The sequence below is a fragment of the Carcharodon carcharias genome (assembly GCF_017639515.1).
Source record: "Carcharodon carcharias isolate sCarCar2 chromosome 36 unlocalized genomic scaffold, sCarCar2.pri SUPER_36_unloc_2, whole genome shotgun sequence".
NCBI lineage: Eukaryota > Metazoa > Chordata > Chondrichthyes > Lamniformes > Lamnidae > Carcharodon > Carcharodon carcharias.
This window is the reverse complement of record NW_024470737.1, coordinates 1,918,600-1,945,310: the sequence shown is the minus strand read 5'-3', so window position 1 is coordinate 1,945,310 and position 26,711 is coordinate 1,918,600. Positions and strand designations below refer to the sequence as shown.

At 52.9% G+C, this 26,711-nt stretch overlaps 1 protein-coding gene across 1 annotated transcript in view; it reads right to left on the bottom strand.

Annotated features, from left to right (window-relative positions):
• Positions 1 to 26,711, bottom strand: part of gatad2b (GATA zinc finger domain containing 2B) — a 114,891-nt gene that overhangs the window by 68,181 nt on the left and 19,999 nt on the right. The gene's annotated exons all lie outside the window — the stretch shown is intronic.

The following is a 26,711-nucleotide window of genomic DNA, read 5'->3' as shown; positions in this document are numbered from 1 at the left end:
CCCCCGCCGCCCGAGAGAGCTGCCATCGGTTAGGGGAAAACGGAAACAGAATTTCCACTTCGGGATGGGGCCAGACCGGGGCAATTCGAGTGCTGTGCCCTGCGACTGGCGTGGTGGAGACAGGGTCTGGCTGAGATTTTGTGGTATAGCTCACCTCACTCTGAAACTGGCCCAGGAAACCTGAGAAACAAAATGCCTCTCTCTCTCTCTTTCTCTCTGCGCGTCTAAACTGTGACCTGAAGGCATTCCTCCTCGGTTCCCTGATCCGCTTCCTGGATCCTCTGAAGCCTGTTCACTACCTTGCCCAACCACAAGAGCAGTTCTGTTCCAATTTCCTTTGGGCAATGGGTTTCAGGAAGGGAAAGCAACATTTTGGCAAGTCCAACCCAGGTCTGACTCACTCAGCCCAAATCTTTCTCCCCGTCTCCTCAGTGGGTGTATCTCTCTCTCTCTCTCTCTTTCACCTCTGAGTCAGAAGGTCACAGCTTCCAGTCAGACTACAGAGATTTATGCACCAAATCCAGACCGACACTCCCAGTCCAGCACAGATGGAGCTTCCTAAACCGAGGCGCCTATCTGCCCCGCTAAGGTAGATGTATAAGTTCCCCAGATCACTGTCGGAAGAAGAGTATGGGGAGGATGGGGGGGGATGGTCCAGTACACAGGGGCTCTCCCCGGCATCCTGGAGAATGCACACTGCTCTCCCGGAAAGCTACCGAAAAGACAGACTTTCATTCCTATGGCGCCCTTTCGTGGAGATATAACATCCCAAAGCGCTTTACAACCAATTAAGTACTTTTGAAAGGGGGTGACATGGGCAGCCAATTTGCACACAGAAAGATGCCACAAACTGCCACATGGATAATAACCCAGTTAATCTGTTGGGGAATAAATACTGACTGCCCCCATCTTTCTGGCCAACCCTAGGACACTGAGAGAACTCCCTCCCCTTCCCCCCCACCATTTCCATTAGCAGCCACGGAATCTGAGGGGGCAAATGTGGGCCTCGGTTTAAGGGCTCATCCTCAAAGCGTGGCATAACATGTGCAGCTCTGGGAAGCGGGGGGGATGACGGGATATTAAAGCCACGGAAACGGTATCTGGTGAATGTGTTAAAGTCGCCAGTGAGAAGATTCATGTTTACAAAGGAAGGTCTGAAAACTGTGGCTTTTTCCACTCAAAGGATTAAGGATAGAACGAAGAGGAGGTTTCTTAGGGTTGATGATAGATGATTTTCACTGGTTGATGAATCATTAACGAGAAAGCCCCAACTCGCAATTATTCGAAGAACAAACACAGAGCTTGGGGGAAAAGTACCTTTTTTTTTTTGCACGGGAGGGCTTTTGAAGAAAGTCTTGCATTTCCATAGCGCCTTCAACACCCTCAAAGTGTTTTAGAAGCAGAGACTGTGTCATCACAGGAAAGAACATTAAAGCATTGACGAAAAAGGGTCAGGAAATGAGAGGAGTAAATAGTTGCAGTAGCGCTGGCACAGGCAGATGGGCCGAATGACATCTTATAAACTACAACAGCATTACAGTATGTACAGGGGAGTGACACTTCCACAAAATGTTCTTCTGGGCTCCCATGTACTAGCGGAACTCATTCCAACACTCACTGAGGGTGAACCACAATGGGGCCCACAGTGGATGTCCACCATCTACAAGGCACAAGTCAGGAGTGTGATGGAATACTCCCCACTTGCCTGGATGAGTGCAGCTCCCACAACACTCAAGAAGCTCAACACCATCCAGGACAAAGCAGCATTCACTCCCTCCACCACCGACGCAGAGCGGCAGCAGTGTGTGTACCATCTACAAGATGCACTGCAGGAATTCACCAAGGATCTTAAGACAGCACCTTCCAAAGCCACAACCGCTACCATCTAGAAGAACAAGGGCAGCAGACACATGGGGAACACCACCACCTGGAAGTTCCCCTCCAAGTCACTCACCATCCTGACTTGGAAATATATCGGCCTTTCCTTCACTGTCGCTGGGTCCAAACCCTGGAGCTCCCTCCCTAACAGCACGGTGGGTGCACCTACACCTACAGCAGTTCAAGAAGGCAGCTCACCACCACCTTCTCAAGGACAGTTAAGGATGAGCAATAAATGCTGGGCCCAGCCAACAACACCCACATCCCGTGAAAGGAGAAAAGCAATAAATGTCAAGTTTAAACAAAAAGGTCCAAGCAAAACTGTGCAGCACATGTACCCACCTCAGTCCAAACTTTATTCTGCAGGTCAGACAAGCCAGCACTAGAACTGGGAACCAACCAACAGACAATTGGGATCCAAGGAACATAGAGACAGAAGGAGGCTATGCAGCCCCCCGTGCTTGTCCTGCCTTTCAGTGAGACCATGGCTGATCTGTGACCTAACTCCATCTACCAACCTTTGCCCCATATCCCTTAGTACCTTTGGATCTCTCAATCTCCGGTTTCAAATTAATTGATCCAGCATCGATCGCCATTTGCGGAAAAGAGTTCCAAGCTTCTCCCTCCCTCTGTGTTTTGAAGTGTTTCTTAATTTCACTCCTGAAAGGTCTGGCTCGAAGGTTTAGACTCTGCCCCCTCGTCCTAGACTCCCTAAGCGGCAGCAATAGTTTCTGTCTATCTGCCCTATCAGTTCCTCCAAATAAGCGTGAAAACATTGATCCAATCAAAATTTGTTCGTACGGATGAAAGGTCTGATCCGACCCATTTTTTAAGTGCGGTTCAAGTCAGCGCTTGTCTCAATTACAGACACCTTGGAAATGTCATGGGAAAATGACCAAAGCTTCTTGTGGAAAGTTGGACGCTGTGCTATCATTAGTCACAGGATGGTGAATACATCCCAGTGGAATGCAAGCTGCTCCCATCTCTTGCGCAATCAGGTTCCCCAGATCATGGCGGCCCTCCAGCCCATCCTCAGCAGAGAATTCCATTTTCATGTCACCCACCAATATTCCAAACCATGATGGGGCAGGGGAGTCCCTCCAGACCAGTCTCTCCAACTTAGAAATTCTTCTTCGGAAGTTCCAAGCCACCTTTCGTGATTTCACGAGACCTCAAGTTTCCTGCTTCCCACGGGGAGTTACCAAGCTTGCAGTGGCGATTTACTTCATTCTTTCATGGGATGCGGGGCCAGCACTTGTTGCCCACCCCTAACTGCCCATGGAACTGAGTGTCTCACTCGGCCATTTCAGGGGGGGCATTTAAGAGTCAACCACATTGCTGGGGGTCTGGAGTCACATGTAGGCCAGACCGGGTAAGGACAGCAGATTTCCTTCCTTAAAGGGACATTAGCGAGCCAGATGTGCTTTTTACAACAAACATTAACTGAGACTCGCTTTACATTCTAGATTAATTAACTGAATTTAAATTCCACCTTCTGCCGTGGTGGGATTTGAACCCATGTCCCCAGGGGCCTTGACTTGCGGATTACCTTCAGTGACTTGGCCACTATGCCACCATCTCCTCCAGTCATAAAAATCCCAAGTCTAGTTTATGCCTCACCTTCATGTGATTCTGGGAATCGCAGAGTCACCACATCCTTCCTCTCGCAGAGCAAGTTTAAGTTTGGTTGCTATTTTTAGGGCCACTGTCCTCTGTACGTATTGCCTCATGGCTGGTAATCATTCTGGTAAATGGCTCGTTCAGGAGGAGGTCGATTCAGTTAACTGGTTAACAGTGGACAAACCCGAGAACAGGCATTTATACAACACCTTTTAATGTCCTCCAGATGTCCCGAAGCTCTTTCTAAAAATACAGTCCCCTTTTGTTACATCGGCAGCCAACTTGTACACAACTAACTCCCACGAACAGCACATAAGTCAATGGCCAGGTACTCGGTCTGATGTTGGTTGATGGACAAAAGTTGCCTAGGAGGCCAGGGGGAGCTCCCCTGCCTTCTTCCAATCGGGGCCATGGGATCTTTAAGGGGCCTCAGTTTAACAGCTCACTCACCGGACAACACCTCCGACAGCGCAGCACTCCCTCAGCACTACGCCGGGAGTGTTGGACTGGATTACGGGCTGCAGTCTCTACAGAAGGGCTTGACCTTCCTGTTGAGATGAGAAAGAAAGATTGACATTTGTATCACGCTCTTTACAAAGCACTTCACGGCCAATGAAATCCTTTTTTTTTAAAGAAGTGTAGTCACTCTGCTCCTCGAGCCTGCTCCACCATCCAATAAGATCGTGACTGATCTGAATGTAACCTCAACCCCACATTCTTGCCTACGCCCGATAACCTTTCGCCCCTTGCTTATCAAGAATCTATCTTGCTCTGCCTTAAAATATACAAAGACTGCTTCCACCGCCTTTTGAGGAAGAGAGTTCCTAAGACTCTCAGCTCTCCAAGAGAAAAAAAAATTCTCATCTCTGCCTTAAATGAGCGACCCCCTTATTTTTAAACAGTGACCCCCTAGTTCTAGATTCTCCCACAAGAGGAAACATCCTCTCCAAATCCACCCTGTCAATACCCCTCAAGATCTTAAAGGTTTCAATTAAGTCACCTCTTAGTCTTCTACATTCCAGTGGATACATGCCTAGCCTGTCCAGCCTTTTGTCATGAGACAACTCACACATTCCTGTCTAGTAAACCTTCTCTGAGCTGTTTCTAACACATTCACATCTTTCTTTAAATAAGGAGACCAATACTGTACCCAATACTCCAGATGTGGTCTCACCAGTGTCCTGCACAACTGAAGCATAACCTCCCTACTTCTGTATTTAATTCCCCTCACAATAAGCAACAACATTCTATTAGCCTTCCTAATGACTCACTGTACCTGCATGCTAACCTTTTGTGATTCATGCGCTAGGACACCCAGATCCCTCTGCATCTCAGAGCTCTGCAATCTCTCACCATTTAGGTAATATGCTTCTTTTTGATTCTTCCTGCCAAAAAGAACGATTTCACATTTGCCCACTTTATACTCCATTTGCCAGACCTTTGCTCACTCACTTAACCTATCTATGTCACCAAGTCGCCTCCTTACCTCCTCTTCACAATTCACTTTCCTACCTACCTTTGTGTCATCAGCAAATTTAGCAAACATTCCTTCGGTCCCTTCATCCAAGTCATTGATATAAATTCTAAGCAGTTGAGGCCCCAGCACTGATCCCTGTGGCACACCACACATCACATCCTGCCAACCAGAAACAGACCCATTTATGCCTACTCTCTGCTTCCCGTTGGCTAGCCAATCTTCTATCCATGCCAATATGTTACCCACAGTAACGTGGAAAACTCTGCAGTCAATTTGCACACAGCAAGCTCCCGCTTACAGCAATGTGAAAATGGCCCAGGTCATCTGTTTTTGAGATGTTGAGGAATAAATATTGGCGTTAGGATTCCGGGGAGAGCTTCCCTCCTTCTTCGGGATAGTGGCCAATGTGGTCTTTTACATCCGCCCGAGGGGGCAGACAGGGGGCCTCGGTTTAATGTCTCGTCTGAAAGATGGCTCAGCGGACGGTGCAGCTCTCCCTCAGTGCTGCACTGGAGCGTCAGCGTGGACTTCTGTGCTGAAGTCATCGAGTGGGACTTCGGACTAATGACAGGTGAGACAGCTACCCACTCCACCAGCTGACACCATTCTTCACCAGGTCAAGAGATGTGCGACGCTGCTGAGTACCTTTCTGTTCATTCTTCCTGAGAGGCGCCAGGTCCTAGGATTCACGTGATGACAGGGATGGTTCATGCCTGCACTACCTGACCCAGCCCCCACCTGCCAAATGCTTTCTATCCATCTAGGTCCACCAATTAGCAGTCTTAAAGTTGGCTGATGCGCCTTAACTTGTGGTCCCTCCTGCCTCCTAATAGGTTTGCAGCGCCAAAGGCTTTTTAAAAGCAAAGAACAGGCCGGAATCATCAACAGCTTCACAAGATGGACAATACATAGAGAAACATAAGCAGGTGATCCTTTCCTGCAGCTTTGTTTGTCCCCCCTCATTCCTGCCACCCTCGAGGTCATTCACCGATGGGAACTAACAGAGTGGGCTACAGGAGTGGAATGTTCTAACACAGCTAAAGACATTCATTCCTCAGCATGTTTATTCTCTACCCCATACCCAACATTTAGCAAGGACTATTCAATCAGCAACAAGTGGTGGGAACCGCTCTGAATTTTCTTTGCCCTCCCTAGGCAGAGGGCTGTGGTGCCAGCACAGACTGGTTGGGCCGAATGGCCTGTTTCCATGCTACAACTTCTATTGTACACAATTAAATAGAACTTACAGCCTTGAGGATCAGGCCATTTGGCCCTTCTGCTCCGTGCTGGCATTCCTGCTCCACACGAATCTCCTCCCGCCCCCTCTCCCTCTCACCCCATCAACATATCCTTCTATTTCTCTCTCCCTCATGTGTTTATCCAGCTTCCCCCCCCCCCCCTCAATCCATCTCTGCGATTCACCTCGACCACTCCCAGTGGGAGCGAGTCCCACATCCTCCCCGCTCCCCGTGGGAGCGAGTCCCACATTCTCCCCGCTCCCCGCGGGAGCGAGTCCCACATTCTCCCCGCTCCCCGCTGGAGCGAGTCCCACATTCTCCCCGCTCCCCGCGGGAGCGAGTCCCACATTCTCCCCGCGGGAGCGAGTCCCACATTCTCCCCGCGGGAGCGAGTCCCACATTCTCCCCGCGGGAGCGAGTCCCACATTCTCCCCGCGGGAGCGAGTCCCACATTCTCCCCGCTCCCCGCGGGAGCGAGTCCCACATTCTCCCCGCTCCCTGTGAGAGCAAGTCCCACAGCCTCCCTTGCTATCTGGGTAAAGAAGTTTCTCCTGAATTCCCCATTGGATTTATTAGGGACTGTCTGATATCGATGGCCCCCTTGTTCTGATCTCCCCCCACGTGGAAACATCTTTGCTACCTCTTGCCTATTGAACCCCTTTCAGAATCATAAAGGCCTCGACAAGGTCAGCCTTCTCTTTGCTGGACAAAAGACCCCGGCCTGTCCACTTTCTTCACGAACTGACAACCTCTCAGTTCTGATATTAACCTTTTAAATCTACCTTGAATCGCTACCTTCTGTAGTATCACAGCTCTCAGCTGCCCCAGCTAGGATCACAGACAGCGCCCGGTCCTAGCCCCTCGTAAGCAACCAGCAACGGCTGTGGTGCTTTCCACTTGCGCTGCTGCCTCAGTGGGGAACGTGCAAAGGCTTCTCTTCACCACCTTCTGAGGCAACCGATTGAACCAGCCCGCACTAGGAGAATCAAGGGCTCGGGGGGTGGGGGGGGGGGGTCACTGTTTCAAAACAAGGGGTCGCCCATTTCGGACAGAGGTGAGGAAACCTATTTTTTCTCTGAGGGCCAGCGCTTTGGAATTCTCTTTCTCAAAAGGTGATCGAGGCAGGTTCCTTGGATACCTTGAAGGCAGAGGTAGATAGGTTCTTGATAAGCAAAGGGGTGAAAGGTTATCGGGGGTAGATAGGAATGAGGTTAAAATCGGATCAGCCATGATCTTATAGAGAGGAGCAGCAGGCTCGAGGGGCCGAGTGGCCTACTCCAGCTCCTAATTCGTATGCTGTTTATGCACACCCTCGTAAAATGCTCCACTGATCAGATGAAGGTTTTCCAACTCTATCAGAAAGACCGAGGTCCAAATGTTCACCAAGGCCTCAGTGTATTGAGGGTGAAAAGGTGAGGAGGGAGGTCAGGTTACATGGCTTCGGTTTGGCCATCTTGATTCTTTAAGCTGGTTGTGGGTTCGTGCCCCACCCCAGGACTTCAGCCCATAAACCAGACCACACTGTCGGAGGGCCAGTGCTGAGGGAGGGCCACGCTGAGGGAGGGCCAGCGCTGAGGGAGGGGCCAGCGCTGAGGGAGGGGCCAGCGCTGAGGGAGGGGCCAGCGCTGAGGGAGGGGCCAGCGCTGAGGGAGGGGCCGCTCTGTCGGGGTGTCGCTCTGTCGGAGGGCCAGCGCTGAGGGAGGGCCAGCACTGAGGGAGGGCCAGCGCTGAGGGAGGGCCAGCGCTGAGGGAGGGCCAGTGCTGAGGGAGGGCCAGTGCTGAGGGAGGGCTGTTCTGTCAGAGGTACTGTCTTCTGGTTGAGACGTTAAACCAAGGCCCCTGCCTGTCCTCTCTGTCGGGTGTAAAAGATCCCATGAATGGTTGTTATCACATTGCTGCTTGTGTGAGATTGGAACCGGCTGCTGCCTTTCACAAGAACAAAGAAATAGGAGCAGAAGTAGGCCATTCAGCCCATTGAGCCTGCTCCCCCATTCAGTACGATCATGGCTGATCTTGGGCTTCAACTCCATTTCCCCACCCGCTCCCCATATCCCTCGATTCAGAGAGATCTGTCTATCCCAGCCGTAAATATATTCAACAACAGAGCATCCACAACCCTCTGGGGTCGAGAATTCCAAAGATTCACAAACCTTTGGATGAAGAAATTTCTCCTCATCTCAGTTCTAAATGATCAGCCCCTTATCCTGAGACTGGACCCCCGTGTTTTAGGCTCCCCGACCAGTGGAAACAATCTCTCAGCTCCTACCCTGAAAACTACAAGATTCTGAAAGGGATTTGACAACGAGGTTAGCTTAACTCCTTTCCCTCGCTATCCCCATCTCCCTTGATTCTCCTTGTGCCCAAAAATTTATTTTTGAATCTACTCAGCCATTGAGCATCCACAGCTCTCTGGGTGGAGAATTCCAAAGATTCACGGCCCTTTGAGTGAAAAGACTTTTGCTTTTTTTCAGACTGAAATGGCTGACCCCTTATCCTGAGGCTGTGCCCCCATGTACATGATTCCCCAGCCAGCGGAATAGTCTCTCAGTGTCCGCCCTGTCGAACCCCTTCAGAATCTTGCAGAGATCGTCTCTCATTCTTCTAAACTCCAGAGAATATAAACCCATTTTACTCAGCCCCTCATCGTAGGACATCCCCTTCATCTCAGGGACCAATCTAGTGAACCTTCGCTGTACCGCCTCCAATATAAGTATATCCTTCCTTAAATGTGGAGACCAAAACCGCACACAGTATTCCAGATGTGGTCTCACCAACACCCTGTACAACTGGAGCAAGGCTTCTTTACTCTTGCACTGCAATCCCCTGCAATAAAGGCCCACAAACCATTTGCCTTCCTAAATTCATGCTGTACCTCACACCACAACAGCATCTATACTTGGCTGTGCAATGTGTTGGGGGTATCCAGACATTATGGAAGATGCTGCAAAAATGAGAGTTCTTTCCTCCTGATACACTTCTTGTTTTCTGCCCTATTTTATGAACTCAGCCTTGATGCTGGCAAGGACGGAGGTGTGATAACACCACGCAGCTTCTTACTCAGCCCGGCTGGGAAAGACCATATGTTTGCAGAGTGTCTGAGCAGCAGCAAAGTCTTAAAGGGGCAGTGCTTGCAAGTCCGCCCATCACCAAGGCTAGCTCAGAGATGGAGGCTGAATAGTGGCAATCGCTTTCCAATTCGCTTGAACAACAGATAGTACACATGGCCGGGGAGTTGCTCAACTCTCAATCAAATCAGCTGCAGTGGTACTTCATAAATTCACATACCCCCATCCAAGGAGCAGGGCATAGTTTGTCTGGGTTCCTGGACAACATTCCTCCCCCTCAGGCAACACCAGCACAAAGGAAACTAATTGTCCTTCTCCTCACTGCTGTTGGTGACATTGCTACCCTTAGTGTATTCCTGGCGTAGCTCTTCATGCTACAAAGGGTGATGCAAGTGTGAAAACAAAGGGAGAGAGGGAAGATATTAGGTTTTCTTCCCCCTGTGCTCACTGACCAACATTGGCTCCCAGTCCAGTAATATCTCAATTAAAAAATTCTCCTGATTTCAAATCCCTCCTTGGCTTTGCACCATCACACCCACACCAAACTCTGTAACCTCCTCCAGCCCCTACACCCCTCCCTATCTCTGTAACCTCCTCCAGCCCCTACACCCCTCCCTATCTCTGTAACCTCCTCCAGCCCCTACACCCCTCCCTATCTCTGTAACCTCCTCCAGCCCCTACACCCCTCCCTATCTCTGTAACCTCCTCCAGCCCCTACACCCCTCCCTATCTCTGTAACCTCCTCCAGCCCCTACACCCCTCCCTATCTCTGTAACCTCCTCCAGCCCCTACACCCCTCCCTATCTCTGTAACCTCCTCCAGCCCCTACACCCCTCCCTATCTCTGTAACCTCCTCCAGACCCTACACCCCTCCCTATCTCTGTAACCTCCTCCAGCCCCTACACCCCTCCCTATCTCTGTAACCTCCTCCAGCCCCTACACCCCTCCCTATCTCTGTAACATCCTACAGCCCCTACACCCCTCATCTCTGTAACCTCCTCCAGCCTCTACACCCCTCCCTATCTCTGTAACCTCCTCTAGCCCCTACACCCCTCCCTACCTCTGTAACCTCCTCCAGCCCCTACACCCCTCCCTATCTCTGTAACCTCCTCCAGCCCCTACACCCCTCCCTATCTCTCTAACCTCCTCCAGCCCCTACACCACGCCCTATCTCTGTAACCTCCTCCAGCCCCTACACCCCCCCCATCTCTGTAACCTCCTCCATCACCTACACCCCTATCTCTGTAACCTCCTCCAGCCCCTACACCCCTCCCTATCTCTGTAACCTCCTCCAGCCCCTACACCCCTCTCTATCTCTGTAACCTCCTCCAGCCCCTACACCCCTCCCTATCTCTGCAACCTCCTCCAGCCCCAACACCCCTCCCCATCTCTGTAACCACCTCCAGCCCCTACACCCCTCCCTATCTCTGTAACCTCCTCCAGCCCCTACACCCCTCCCTATCTCTCTAACTTCCTACAGCCCCTACAACCCTCCCTATCTCTGTAACTGCCTCCTGCCTCTACACCCCTCCCTATCTCTGTAACTGCCTCCTGCCTCTACACCCCTCCCTATCTCTGTAACCTCCTCCAGCCCCTACACCCCTCCCTATCTCTGTAACATCCTCCAGCCCCTACACCCCTCCCTATCTCTGTAACCTCCTCCAGCCCCTACACCCCTCCCTATCTCTGTAACATCCTCCAGCCCCTACACCCCTCCCTATCTCTGTAACCTCCTCCAGCCCCTACACCCCTCCCTATCTCTGTAACCTCCTCCCGCCCCTACACCCCTCCCTATCTCTGTAACCTCCTCCAGCCCCTACAATCCTCCAAGATCTCTGCACTCCTAATTCTGGCCTCTCGCACATCCCCCAATTTCCATCGCTCCATTGGCGGCCTTCAGCTGCTAGGGGCCCTAAGCTCGGGAATTCCCACCCTAAACCTCTCCGCCACCTCCCGCCACCTCCCCAGCCCCCCTCTCTAAGCCGCTCTTTAAAACCGACCTCTTCGGCCGCGCTTTTGACCAGTTGTCCCTTATATCTCCTTGTGCGGCTCAGAGTCAAATTTTATTGAACAAAGCTGCTGTGAAGTGCCTCAGGGTGTTCTGCTACGACAAAGTCACTACACAAATGCAAGTTGTTGTTGTTGTTGTTGCCCATCACCATAGTTAGAGTGCCTGAGGGAAACTTCAACAAACTTCGCACAACTTTCTTTTTGAAAAGTTGTGACTGCAGTGTGGGAAAACATTCCTTTGTGAAAAGCAGCTCCCACATGCACAGCAGTCACATCCACAAACAATTATCGCCGGTTGTTCCTGTACAGCACTGGTTGAAGGAACAATGTCGACCTAAGGGCCAGTCGGTATCCCTCCGAGACAGGAGGTCGAGCGCTCGGCTCTCACTCCAGAGACGTGCGTAATCCAGGCCGACTCACTCCCAGTGCCAGCACCAAGGGCATGCTACACTGTGGGAGGTGCCAGTTTTTAGACGAGGGGTTAAACTGAGGCCCCCGCCTACCCCCTCAGGTGGACCTAAATGATCTCACAGCCGCCATTTTGCAAGAGGAGCAGGGGAGCTCTCCCCGCTGCTGTCTCATTATTTGTCCCTCAGCCGACGCCAGCGAGAGGGGTTGTCTGGCTATTATCACGCTGCCGCGTGTGGGATCATGCTGTGTGCAAACTGGCTGCCTCGCTTCCCAGCTCACAGCAGCGGCTGCATTTCAAAAAAGCACTTCTCCAGCCCCCAAGGTGGTGAAGGGCACAATATAAATGAGAGTTCTTTCCTCCTGACACACTTGCTTTTGCCTCGTCCCACGAGCTCAGCCTCGATGCTGGAGAGAACAAAAAAAGGTGTGATAATACACCCCGGCACCTTACACAGCCCGGCTGGGGAGGACCATATGTGCTGCTGCTCAGGGGCCCTGCAGAGAGTCTTAAAGGGGCAGTGCTGGCGTGCCCACCGCCCTTTGCTCCAGGCAGCCAATACCTCCAGCTCACCGAGGTGGAGGCTGGGAGGGTGAAGAACAAGCCAAGCTTCTTTCCACAGCTCCAACAAGCCGCGATCTGAATAAACCGGACCATACTGCTGTCGGCCCTCATATGAGATCTTTCTGTGCACACACACACACACACACACACACACACACACACACACACACACACACACACACACAGACACACACACACACACACACACACACACACACTGGCTGCCGCATCCCCTACGCTTCGAAGATGACAGGCGCTTCAAAACAAAAACAAAACGCTTCATTGGCCGCGAAGCACTTTGGGACGCCTTAAAGGCGCAAAAGGGGTTGGACAAGCACAAGGCAGGCAGACGGAGTGTGGCACTCGCACTCACCCTCCCCTTCAGCATTGCACTGGAGGCTCACACACACACAAAGAGATAAGGCTCAAGCCCACACCCTTTCGGCTCGGAGTTACGAGTGGTGTCGGGTGAACCCATGCAGCAAGTTAACACGCCATATCAATCTGATTAATGGGCTTTACTTAGAAACGAATTATGAAACATCCCCTATCACTAACTCACATTCGGTTTCTCCTGACAGTTTTAAACAGCCTCCATCTAATCTTCAGCCAAGCCCACTCACTTTGAGGATCGAGACGCCACAATCTGGGCAGGGTCACAGGGCGATCTAAAGGTTAAACATAGGAACACAGGACTCAGAAACAGGGGGAGGCCATTCAGCCCTTCCAGCCTACTGCGCCATTCAATAAGATGATCTGTACTGTGGTCTCAACTCCACTTGCCTGTCTGCACCCACCCCATAACCCCCCTTGTCAATCAAAAACATCGAACTCAGACTTGAATATATTCAATGACCCAGCCTCCACTGCTCTCTGGGGAAGAGAATTCCACAGGTGAATGACACTCGAGGGCAAAAATTCTCATCTTGGTCCTAAAAGGGTGACCTCTCGTTCTCAAACAGTGACAAAGGGTAAAACATCCACCAATGTTTAAACCAATGGGGTTTCTGGGTTAGGGTTGACTTTGCCCACTCACCCCCTCCCCCCCCACCCCACCCCAAACCCACCATTTTAAAACCCCCTTCCATTTGGCTCTCCACTGACTTCAACTGGACAGGGGCCAAAGACGGGCTTCAGTGCCAAACCTCAACCCACCCCGGTCCCAGAGTGTGCATTCAGGGAAAGCTGTTACAGCCTCTGTCAGCGACTGAACACAGAAGGGGGTCACAGAAAACCCAAAATGGAAACGAAAATACTGGAAACGGGCAACAGTTCGAGTGGAGAGGCTGGAGAAGCCGGGATTGTTCTCCTTAGAGCGGAGAAGGTTAAGGGGGAGATTGAATCGAGGTGTTCAAAATCAGGAAGGGGGTTCGGACAGAATAAATAAGGAGAAACTGTTCCCACTGGGCAGGAGGGTCGGTAACCAGAGGGGACACAGATTGAAGAGAATCGGGAGAGGAACCAGAGGGGGAGATGAGGAGAATTTGCTTTTATTTACACAGCGAGTTGTTGTGATCTGGAAGGCGCTGCCTAAAAGGGCGGTGGAAGCAGATTCAATAGGAACTTTCAAAAGGGGGGGGAAATCGGATAAATACTTGAAAGGGAAAAACTGGAGGAATACAGAGATCTCAGAGGTTACAGAGATAGGAAGCGGGTGAGATTTGGGCTGGGGGGGGAGAATGAATTAGATAGAATCTCGAGCACAGAAACAGGTCATTCGGCCCAACGGGCCTGTGCTGGTTTTTATGCTCCACATGAGCCGCTTCCCCTTCAATTACATCCCACCCCACCAACACATCCTTTCACTCCTCGGTCCCTCACGAGAGTTTGAGGCATTACTGAACTGGGGACCAACTCGGCAAGCACCAGGGTGATGGGTGAAACAGGGTTGGATGCAAGTTGGGATACAGGAAGAGAGTTTTGGACAAGAATCTAAGAGTACAGCATTATGATTACAAGCCAACAGCATTCAACAACAACAGCTCAATTCACATGTGTCACACATGTGTGCATTGCTCAAGAGAAGAGTCCAGTGTCCCTCAAAGGAGAGAGTGTGGGTGGGGGGGGGATGGTCGGGGAGAGAGCGGGGGGGGTCGGGGAGAGAGTGGGGGCGGGTGGGTCGGGGGTGGGGGGATGGGTCAGGGAGAGAGTGGAGGGGTGGGTCAGGGAGAGGAGGGGTGTGTCAGGGAGAGAGTGGGGGGTGGGTCGGGGAGAGAACGGGGGGGGGTCGGTGAGAGCGCGGGGGGAACGGGGAGAGAGCGGGGGGGGGGTCGGGGAGAGGGGGGTGTGTCGGGGAGAGGGGGGGTGGGTCGGGGAGAGGGCGGGGTGGGTGTGTCGGGGAGAGGGGGGGTGTGTCGGGGAGAGGGGGGTGTGTCGGGGAGAGGGGGGGTGGGTCGGGGAGAGGGGGGGTGGGTCGGGGAGAGGGCGGGGCGGGTGTGTCGGGGAAAGGGTGGGTGGGTTGGGGAGAGGGCGGGGTGGGTGGGTTGGGGAGAGGGCGGGGCGGGTGTATCGGGGAGAGGGTGGGTGGGTCGGGGAGAGGGCGGGGCGGGTGTGTCGGGGAGAGGGGGGTGGGTCGGGGAGAGGGCGGGGCGGGTGTGTCGGGGAGAGGGGGGTGGGTCGGGGAGAGGGCGGGGCGGGTGTGTCGGGGAGAGGGGGGGGTGGGTCGGGGAAAGGGCGGGGCGGGTGTGTCGGGGAGAGGGGGGTGGGTCGGGGAGAGGGGGGTGGGTCGGGGAGAGGGGGGTGGGTCGGGGAGAGGGCGGGGCGGGTGGGTCGGGGAGAGGGCGGGTGGGTTGGGGAGAGGGCGGGGTGGGTGGGTTGGGGAGAGGGCGGGGCGGGTGTATCGGGGAGAGGGTGGGTGGGTCGGGGAGAGGGCGGGGCGGGTGTGTCGGGGAGAGGGGGGTGGGTCGGGGAGAGGGCGGGGCGGGTGTGTCGGGGAGAGGGGGGTGGGTCGGGGAGAGGGGGGTGGGTCGGGGAGAGGGCGGGGCGGGTGTGAACGGGAGAGGGGGGGTTGGGTCGGGGAGAGGGGGGTGGGTCGGGGAGAGGGCGGGGCGGGTGTGTCGGGGGGGGGGGTGGGTCGGGGAGAGGGCGGGGCGGGTGGGTCGGGGAGAGGGGGGGGGGTGGGTTGGGGAGAGGGCAGGGTGGGTGTGTCGGGGAGAGGGGGGGTGGGTCGGGGAGAGGTGCGGGGGGTGGGTCGGGGAGAGGGCGGGGCGGGTGTGTCGGGGAGAGGGCGGGGCGGGTGTGTTGGGGAGAGGGCGGGGCGGGTCGGGGAGAGGGGGGGTGGGTCGGGGAGAGGGGGGTGGGTCGGGGAGAGGGCGGGGCGGGTGTGTCGGGGAGAGGGGGGGTGGGTCGGGGAGAGGGGGGGTGGGTCGGGGAGAGGGTGGGTGGGTCGGGGAGAGGGGGGTGGGTTGGGGAGAGGGCGGGGCGGGTGTGTCGGGGAGAGGGCGGGGCGGGTGGGTCGGGGAGAGGGCGGGGCGGGTGGGTCGGGGAGAGGGGGGTGGGTGAGGCAGTGAAAAAGGCAGAGGGTGAAAAGGACAGAGGGAGAACTCGACAGAGTTACACTCGGACTGGAAAGCCATTAAACGCCACTCAAGCTGTCTTCACTGAATTACTGCTCACCCCAATGGTCATTAAACCAATCTGTGCACGTGCAGGAATGCCCGCCTGCCTTTGGACAGGGCTGGGAATTGAAATCCAAGCTGGGACCTGATTAAGATCATATTGTTGGAGTTACAGCATTAAAACAGGCTCATTGCAACCCAGTGAAGCCAGAAAATCTGAATGGGACTTTTCAGATCTCACAGCACAGCCTTGGGTCACAGCCAGTCAGTAAGTGAACTCCATCCCCACATGCTGCATTCAATGCACTGTACAGAGACACCCTGGGCTATCCTTTCAATGCATCGTTGTACTTTTCTGCTGAACTGCGGTTGATCCCGAACCCTCCCTAAAAGGGGAATTGTGGCTATTTGCTTAAACACTTGCTGCAGAGACGGGGCTGCTTCCCCCACCTCCCACTACGCACACTGTCCAAATAAAACACTGGGCGCTGTGGGGCCGGCGCCGGGCACGGAAAAGGCAGCTGAGCGGCACCGCTGCCATCTGGAGTCTGTCCCAACGGCTTTCGTCCCTGCATTCGGGCTGACGCAAGGCGCTGGGCAACCAGAGCCCCGTGCAAGCCCAGTTCCACTGACGGAACTCTGCACCTCCTCCCGCCGCTGATAGCAAGCGCCCTCCTGCCCAGCCGGATTCAGTTCGAATACTAAAACTCTCCGCCACTGCTGGAAACGTCCGGCTCTAAAACAGGCAGGCGCTGACAGTGGGGCTGAGGCAGGAGGGAGCGAGTTGCTCTCCAGCACAGGCACGATGGGCCGAAAGTCCGCCTCCTGTGACTGGACTGGAGAGGGGTGGGGGGGCAGAGCAGATTCACCAGGATGTTGCCTGGGATGAAACGTTTAAGTTACGAGGAGAGGTTGGATAGACTTGGGTTGTTTTTGTTGGAGCAGAGAAGACTGAGGGGCGACCTGATTGAGGTGTACAAGATTATGAGGGGCATGGACAGGGTGGATAGGGAGCAGCTGTTCCCCTTAGTTGAAGGTCAGTCATGAGGGGACACAAGTTCAAGGTGAGGGGCAGGAGGTTTAGGGGGGATGTGAGGAAAAACCTTTTTCACCCAGAGGGTGGTGAGGGTCTGGAATGCGCTGCCTGGGAGGGTGGTGGAGGTGGGTTAGCCTCACATCCTTTAAAAAGTACCTGGATGAGCACTTGGCACCTCATAACATTCAAGTCTATGGGGCCAATTGCTGGTCAATGGGATTAGGGAGGTAGGTCAGGTGTTTCTCACGTGTCGGTGCAGACTGGATGGGCCGAAGGGCCTCTTCTGCACTGTGCGATTCTGTACTGTAACCATTACCACAGAATGACGCAGCACAGGAGGGGGCTATTCGGCCCATCCTGCCCGTGCTGGCTCTCTGAAAGATCTATCCACTTAATCCCACTAACCCCCTGGCTCTTTCTCCCACAGCCCTGCAAATGTTTCCCCCTTCGAGTATTAATCCGATTGCGCACCCCCCTTTTGAAAGTTCCTGTTGAATCTGCTTCCACCGCCCTTTCAGGCAGCGCCTTCCAGATCACTACAACTCGCTGTGTTAAAAAAAATCCTAATTTCACAGCCCATTCTTTTACCAATTACCTACTGCGTTAATGTCAAGGTTTCCAACCTGTGCTGATTACAGGCAGCCCTTGCTCACTCAAAAAGACCCGCCTGAGTCATATGAACTTACCGATAATATTTCACCATTGGCACATACCAAATGTTTCATTATCGAGGGCAATTTCTAGGCTTCACAGCTCTTGCAGAGTCCCTGATCAATAATTTAATAAATATTGGCAGAGATTTCTCAGCCACTGTGGCATTAAGACCCGCTGTTCTGCAACACGTTGCAGCCGTCTGCATTTCCCAGACGTCTGTGTTTACAGATTCTTAAAGAGAAATCACAGAAGTACCCCCCCGCCCCCCGCAATTTGCACCCCACCCCTCCCCACCCCGATGCCTGGCTCCAGAAACGCGCAACCTGCTGTACATTCTGCAGGATAAGCTGCCATTTATATAGTGCCCTTAACCGACTTTAAGAAAAAGTTAATCCTTCACAGGAGCATTATCAGCCAAAATCAGAGGCCGAGCCATGTAAGGAGATAGGAGGACAGGTAACCAGAAGAGGTTGCTTTCTGAAGTGCCTTAAAAGGAGGAGAGAAGTGTCGAGCGGTTAGTCACGGACTATTGTAACTACTACTGACAGCTTGCAGGGAATTTTCAATTCCTACAGAGAAAAAAGGAGCATGGTACTCACTTCCAAGCAGGCGGTTGTGGGGGGGAGTGCGCAGGGATAAGATAACAATGTTACCTGGCGGGGGGGGGGGAGAATAAATTCAGAAAACAGCCTTAGCATGAACTGGGAGGGGAAAATCAGAGCTAGGAAGGCCCCGTTTCCATTAGTCAACATCCGAGGGGCATAGATTTGAAGTAATGGGTAGAGGATTAGGAGGGACTTGGGGGTGGGAGGGGTGGCGTCTGGAACACTCTGCCTGAAAGGAGGGGAGAAGTAGAAACCCTCATCACATAGTAAAAAATACTTGGATGAGATTTAGACTGCCGTAACCTAGGAGGCTAAGGGTCAAAAGCTGGGAAGTGGGATTAGGCTGGACGGCTCTACTTCGATGGGCCGAGTGGCCTCCTTCTGTGCCGCAGAGCTTTCTATGATTTTAGGAACCGTGTCAGTGTGAACCACGAGAGGTGTATGTTGGTCAGGACACCGGGAGAACTCCCCTTTTACACCCACCCGTCTGGAAGATGGAGCCGTTTGGTTTAACTCCCCATCTCAAAGACAGCACCTCCCACAGTGCAGCACTGTTTCAATGGCAGTGCAGTGTGAGCAGTGCTTCATCAATGCAAGTGCTTTCCTGCTTTTTGATATCTGCATTACAAGGGGGGGGCGACCATTCAGCACGTCACGTCTGCGCCAGCTCTCTGCAAGAGCCGCTTAGCTAGTCCGACTCCCACTCCCTTTCCCCATAGCCCCGAAAATTCTCTCTCGTCAGATAATGATCCAATTCCCTTCTGAAAGCCTGACTGAGCCTGCCTCCACCACACTCTCAGGCAGTGCATTCCAGATCCTAACCACTTGTTAGGTATTAAAAAAAATGCTTCTCCTCATGTCGCCTTTTGCCTATCACCTTAAATCTGTAGTCCCTCTGGTTCTCAATCCTTCCACCAACGGGAACAGTTCCTCCCTATCTACACTCTCCAGGCCCCTCATGATCTTGAACACCTCAGTCAAATCACTTCTCAACCTTCTCTTCTCCAAACAGAACAGTCCCAACTTCTCTAATCTATCCATGGAACTTAAACCCCTCGTCCCTGGAACAATTCTTGTAAACCTATTCTGCACTCTCTCCAAAGCCTTCACATCCTTCCTAAACAGCGGTGCCTGGAAATGGACACAATACTCCAGTTGAGGCTGAACCAGTGTTTTATACAGGTTCATCATAAATTCCTTGCTTTTTTACTCTATGTCTCTACTTATAAAGCCCAGAATCCCATTTACTTTATTAACTGCATGCTCAATCTGTCCTGTCACCCTCAATGATTTGTACACAAATACACCCAGGTCCCTCTGCTCCTGCACCCTCTTTAGAATTGTACCCTTTATGTTATATTGCCTCTCCCCATTCTTCCAACCAAATAAATATCACTTCACGCTTCTCTACATTAAACTTCATCTGCTACATCCTCACCCGTTCCACCAGCCTGTCTACGTCCTCCTGAAGTCTATCGCTGATCTCCTCACATTTGGCAACACTTTCAATTCTGGTGCCACCTGCTAATTTTGAAATTGTGCCCTGCGCACCTGAGTTTAGGTCATTAATATATACCAAATAAAGCAGTGGTCATGCTACTGGAATGTTTACAGCAGTGTGTATCCAGGTCGCCTTTGTCTCAACAACAGATTATATTTATATAGCACCTTTAACACAATGAACCGACCCAAGGGGCTTAGACAGGAACATTATAAAAGAAAGTAAGACACCAAGGAGATATTAGGTCAGATGACCAAAAGTTTGGCCAAATAAGGAATGTCTTAATGGAAGAAAGCGAGGTACAAAAGTTTAGGGGGGGAAATTCCAGGACTTAGGGCCCAGGCAGCCACCAATGGTGGAGCAATGGTAAGGTCAGAATTGGAGGAGTGAAGAAATCCCGGAGCGTTGCAAGGGGCTAGAAAAGGTTAGACAGATAGGGAGGAGGTGAGGCCATGGAATTATTTGGAAATAAGGAAAAGAATTTTAATAAGTGGCTTGACTGGGAGCCAGTGTAGGTCAACAAGTACACGGGATCATGGGTGAATGGTATAAGTTAGGTCATAGGCAGCAAAGGCCCCCAGAGACAGTCATCACCAAACAGCAAATTCTTGTAGAACCTCCTTAGCTGGGTTCATGACAATATTGATGGCACAGATTCCCCAGAGACTCCTTTATCTGAACCCTTCAATAAACACAATTAAATGGTCTGGTTAGCTCTGGCAAAACTGAAGCAGAAGCCGGGTGTGTCGGGCACTTCACCGCTCCAGGCTTCCCGGAGCCGGGTGTGTTGGCCGTCGCGCTGTAGTCTGGGCCCTTCAGTGCCTCTAGTGTCCCAGAGTTGGGAAAATCTTCCCCTCTAGCTCCTCAGCGTTTTGCCGTTTCTTTTGCAGGTGTCCTCCTCCTTGCCTCTCGTCGTCCAATGAGGAGCAGCCGCTGTAGTTCAGATAGTGCCACTGGACTGGCTGGTGACTGGGTCCCTTTTTTTTTGGGTGGTCTTCTTTGCAGTGTTCCTCAGAATCACTTGCCACTCACCCGGCTGTTGCTAAACTGGCTCATCTTCCATTAATGCTGTCTTGCTGTGAAGGTGGTTCTGGGGGTACTATTGGTGTTTGGCAGTCTTTCCCCTGCACCCTTTCCTTCTCCTTGCTCCTCTCCATGTCCTTCCTTGGCCTGTTTTTCCGCACTGCAGGGGGAAGATTGCCTGTTTCCTTCGCAGCAACTAGGTTGGCCATTCCTTTCGTGTGCCACCCCCACCTTGGTTCTAGCCCTGTGTGTAACTGAGGCAGCATTTTGGGCAGGTCTTGGAGAGGCGGCCAGCCCCACCACACAGGTTGCAGCGCTTAAGTCTGCTTGCAGTCCTTTGTCCGCTGGCCTTCCGGCTCACCAGGCTAGAAATGTCACAGCCGTGACAAACTCTGGAACGGCCCTCCCCCCTCTCCTGTCGACGAGCTAGCCCCAATGTCCCCCAGTAGCGAAGTTGGAGAGAGGGTGGTTCCTTCACCCGCCACCTGGACCTGCCATTTTGTTGGTGCGGATCCTGCCTGGGTCCTTGGACTTCAGTGCTACTCCCAGCCTTTTCTACGCGCCTCACAAGAAAACTTGAGCACTTCCACGTCGGGAACGTGGGGATTGCAGAGACGGAGAGTCACCGCCCCAACAAGAGCGGTTCTACCGATGGCTCCGCCTGGCTTTCTTCACTGCTCAAAAACTTTCAGGAATCTCATGGATCCGCTGATGTTTTGCAACATCACAACAAAGTACCCGCTGCTGGGGAAATCCTGCGGGCAGCTGTCCGTGACTTCAAATCCACAGCATTTGAACAGGACTCACTTAACAAAGACTCCTTCGCCAGTGCTACACGGCCCCTAGCTTGGAGCTCAGTTGTCAGTTGCAGCCCTCCCTTAAAGGTCTTCACAGGGCAGACACCAAGGCCCGATCCAAGAGGGAAACTACCACCAGCACGGGGAGAGTTTCAATGCCTACAGGTTGAAAGGCCAAAGCCACCACTGACACCCCCTCAAAAATAAAACCTAAAAAGAGTCACCACCTCACACTGATCCAGGGAGAAACATCCGGGGCCTCTTCCCGACCAGGTAAACTTTAAGCTGGCACTGAAACGCTCACCAGCAGAGGTTTACCAGCCCAACTGTACCTCATCGAGCCACGAATCGGTTACGTAAGGCCAGGAGAGGTGGTGCCAGCCACCCGGTCATGCTGAGAGTGTCGCTTTTCATGTGGTGTCACCTGCGACTCAGTGAGCAGCATTCTCACCTCTGAGTCAGAACGCTGCGAGTTCAAGTCCCACGCCATGGATTTGAGCACATAATCCAGGCTGTCACTCCCAGGGAGTCTGGCAAGTCTTTGGGATGATTCATTAAGCAGAGGCTCAGCCTACCCTGCCGGGTGGATATAAACAAGGGTAGGGGCGTCTGCTTCCCAGTGTTCATCCTTCAACCCACCTCACTCCAAACAGATGACCCGCTCACCGCTCTCTGTGGGATCTTGCTGTGCGCAAGTTGCCTTTTGCACAAAAAGCCTCAAAAAGGAACCATTAGCTGCGAAATGCTGTGGGGCATTTCCGAAGAGGTCAGAGGTGCTTTCAACTTAACACAACATCCAAACAGCAACGGCAACGGTCGGCGGGGGGGGGGGGCTTTTTAAAAGACCCAGTGATTGGCTTGGATCTGGAATGTGCTGCCCATGAGCGCGATGGAGGCAGATTCAAACTGTGGCTTCCAAGAGGGAATTGAAACATTAAAAACCAGGAGTAGGCCATTCGGCCCTTCGAGCCTACCCTTGTCATTCAACGTGATCGTGGCTGATCCTCTATCTCAGCGCCACATTCCCACTTTCTCTCCATACCCCTTGACGCCCCTAATATCCAAAACATTATCAATTTCTTCCTTGAATGTACTCAGTGACCCGGTCTCCACAGCCTTTTGTGGTAGAAAATTCCACAGGTTGATGAAGAAATTTCTCCTCATCTCAGTCCTAAATGACCTGCCCCGTAACCTGAGACCGTGACCCCTGGTTCTAGACCCCCCCCCCCCCCCAACAACCAGGGGAAACATCCTCCCTGCATCCAGTCTGTCCATCCCCCGCCAGAATTTTGTACGTTTCAATCAGATCCCCTCTCGTTCTTCTAAACTCCAGTGAATACAGGCCTAGTCAGCCCAATCTCTCCTCATACGACAGTCCTGCCATCCCCGGTACCAGCCTAGTGAATCTTCGTTGCACTCCCTTCTATGGCGAGTATATCCTGGATAGGCACCCAAATGAGGGGAGGGGGATGTGGCAGGGCCACGGGAAAGGCGCAAGGGGAGCAGGGCTAGCCAGGCTGCTCAGGCAGCCAGCACAGGCCACCTTTTGTGCCATAGCTGTTCGACCATCACCTGTGGGAGGTGAATGGGAGATAAACTGTCCTGAACTGAGTGGGGAGAGGGTGGCGTGAGATAGGGGGAAGTTGTGAATGGGAAAATGGAAGGCCGTCATTAGTGCTGTTATGCTTTAAGCAATGAGGCAGTTCAAATGGTGCTTAGAGCTCAGAATGAATGGGGGTTGTGTTCAGAATTGAATCATTCTGCAAACTTACGCTTGAGATTTTGTAAAGTTTCTTCTCGCAAGCTTATCAGCTCAGGCTAACGTTAATGGTCTGTCAGTGGAGTGTATCTATCTATAGCAAGAGGCCAGGAGCATACAAGTGGGCAATCCTAGTATAAACTGGTGTATTAGCCCGGAGGTGAGCATGCGGATAACCGCTACACGTGTGGAGTTATGCTTCAGTTGACCAGAGGCAAGGAATCTGCTTTTATTAATGAGTACAAGTAACAGGAGCCAGCCAGGAGTTCAAATTAGCACAGCTCCTTCCAAACACCCTCAGCCTAATGATCCACCCCACACTCCCACACAAGGGAAACTAACTGGTAAGAACCCGTGCCTGCCCAACCATTCCATGCCACCCTGTGTAATATTTGTGTACTGGGGCACATCAGAGTGCCAGCTCACCATGTCAATGTACAACCCTCCTATGATCAGAGAATGCTGCATTGCTCAAATGCTGGCCTCTGGTGAACACAGACACACACACACGCACACACGCATGCAGATGCAGACGCACACACACACACGCACGCAGACACACACACACACACGCAGGCAGACACACACACACGCAGGCAGACACACACACACGCAGGCAGACACACACACACGCACACGTACGCACACGCACGCACACGCACACACACGCACACACAGACACACACAGACACACACAGACACACACAGACACACACACCCACCTGCCCGCATGCCCACCCACACACACTCAGGCCCACACACTCCCTTCTTTCCACCACTGGCAGCTGAGGCCCCAAGCTCTTGATTCCTTAACTAAACTGCTCTGCCCCTCTCTCTCCCTCCCCTCACCCCGCCCCAACCACACCTCTTTGACTAAGGAGTTCTGCGGCTCAGTGTCAACATTACAAGGCACTACGAAAACGCACATTCCTTGCGTTTGTTTCCTGAGCGTCAGCACCAGCGAGTCGCATCACTGCGCAGTGAAGCAGGCAGGCTCAAAGCCCACAAGTGCCCAGATTCAGGCTGGCGATTCTGAAGGAAATATTTAAAGACTGCGTAATGTTTTTAAAAAAAAACAGAATACCTGCTAGGCAGCAGTGTGACAACAGGACGTGGACTCCAATCCCTGGCAGCCGTTTTCCTTTTCCACCCCGCCTCTCTCCAAGTGCTGATCGTCCCTGGAGTGCCACGGATATGGTCAGCGCCTCCTGGGTACTGTGCCCAGGTGTCCAGTGCGAACTGAGCCAGTGGCTAAACAGGCTGATCCTCACTTAACCCAAACCCGACACGAGCACTCTTTGCTTAGATAGTGATCAGGCCGATTCTGATATTTTTTTCCCTCTCCAATCCAGCAGCAACAACTTGCATTCAGACTCTTTGTACAGATTAGTTTTAAATGTACCTCCCTCCAGCACGGGCTGTGTCCTCTGGCTCCGGACAAGGTGAAAACAGCTCTCCGTGGTTATCCAGTCCCTTTCAATCCTAAGCTCAGCCACCCCGTCACCTCTCAACCTTCTCTTTTCCAGGGAAAGCATTCTGCTTCCCCTCTTCCCCATCCTTCCGATGGCTGCAATATCCCCAGTGCCGCGGCGAGCGGATCCATTCAGATTTCAAAGTGCAGACGTGTCCAGGATTTCTAAAAGCGGAGCCTCGCTATTTTGGCCCAACCTTTCCCGATGTCCCAATATCTGATCTGCTCACAGTTTCGCTCACCGCTGTCGAACCTCGTCACTTTGCAAAAGAAGCAAGGGTGACGTGAGATAAAAAAAAAACTTTTTCACCCAGCGAATGGTTCGGGGCCGGAACGCGCTGCTTGGAAGTGCGGCGGAGGCAGGTTCAATCGAGGCCCTCGAGGGGGGGGGGGCATGAGATGATTACTTGAATGGAAAAAACGTGGAGGGGTTACGGGGAAAAGGCAGGAGAATGGCCCCAGGTCATAACGCTCATCTGGAGAGCCGGTGCAGACGTGACGGGCCGCATGGCCTCCTTCTGTGCATTGCTTCAAATTCCTTGCCCATTAGGACCGCGCGCTGTGTGGTGCAAGTACGAAGCCATACAGAGCAGAAAGCGCCTGCCTTTGGAGCCCTGTTGACGCTTTGTGAAGAGGCCTCAAAACGGAGCAACGGTGAGCAGGCTAGAGATTAGCCTCAGCCAAACGGAACAGGGAGGATACAACATCGGCCTCATCCTGATGGCCAGGCTATGCGAGCAGCTGCATCCAGTTGTGTGCAGGCTCTCAGGGCACAGACACCAAATGCCACGATGTGCTGAGGCTCTACTTGCCAGGGAGGGGTCAGGCCACACTGCAGTGGAATGCTCCAGTCACTTGGGCAGTGCCACACTACCCAGGCAGGGAAAGCTTACGCAGAGAAAAGGAGCTTGTCGGGGTGGACACAGAGGTTGCCTCCGCTGGTCGGAGGAATCTAAAATACTGGGGTGGGTTGGGGGGGGTTCCCAGTCTCAGGACAAGGGGCCGATCATTGAGGACTGAGATGGAGGAGAAATTACATCACCCAAAGGGTTGTGAATCTTTGGAATTCTCTGCCCCAGAGAGTTGTGGATGCTCCATCGTTGGAATATATTTAAGGTTGGGACAGACAGATTTTTGGTCTCAGGGAATTTAAGGGGTATGGGGAGCGGGCGGGTAAATGGAGTTGAAGCCCAAGATCGGCCATGATCGTACTGAATGGCGGAGCAGGCTCGAACAGGTCTACTCCTGCTGCTATTGCTTATGTTTGCCCACAAGTCCACCAGGCAGTTCCACACTGTAATGTCCTCGAGGCCCTGTGGGAAAAGGAGACGGCGGATCTTGTTGGATTGTTCCCCGAGTAGACGCTCAAATTCAGCTTTTTTTTTAATCCTAGCAATGGGGGTGGGTAACAGTGACCTTGAAACTACCATCGATTGCCGCAAAAACCCATCTGCCTCTTTAGAGAAGGGAATCTGTCATCCTCACGCCAGGCTGGCCAACAAGTGACTCCAGGTCGACAGCAATCTTACCTGCCCCCTGAAACAGCCCAGCAAGCCACTCAGCTACATCCCCAGAGGGCAACAGATCTTAGCGGCACCCACATCCTGGGAGTGAATTAAAAAGAGTGGGCGCTGTGGGGGCGAGGTGCTGAAGGGCCGCCAGCGCCTCCTGGAGGGCAATGGGAAAATTGAAGGGAGAACACAAAACACAAATGCATTGCAGAGAGTAACACAGAAACATATTCATCCTTAGAGGCAGGTAGGCTGGGGCAGCTCCAACATTTGAGCGGCACTAGACCAGACACAACAGGCTCCACCTCACAGACAAATGTGCCCACCAGCACGACATGGACAAACAACAACTTCTGCTGCGTCAAACCTTCAGCACAGCACGCGAAAGCATCAACACGTTCAGTGAGGGGAGTGCCTGGGCAGGCAAAGCTGACGCTAGCCCGTCCCGACTCCTGCCGGTCACCCCGGCAAGTGACCAGCTCATCCCGTCAGCACGCCAACCCCACCACCACCACCTCCCCATCGCAGCCTGAGCT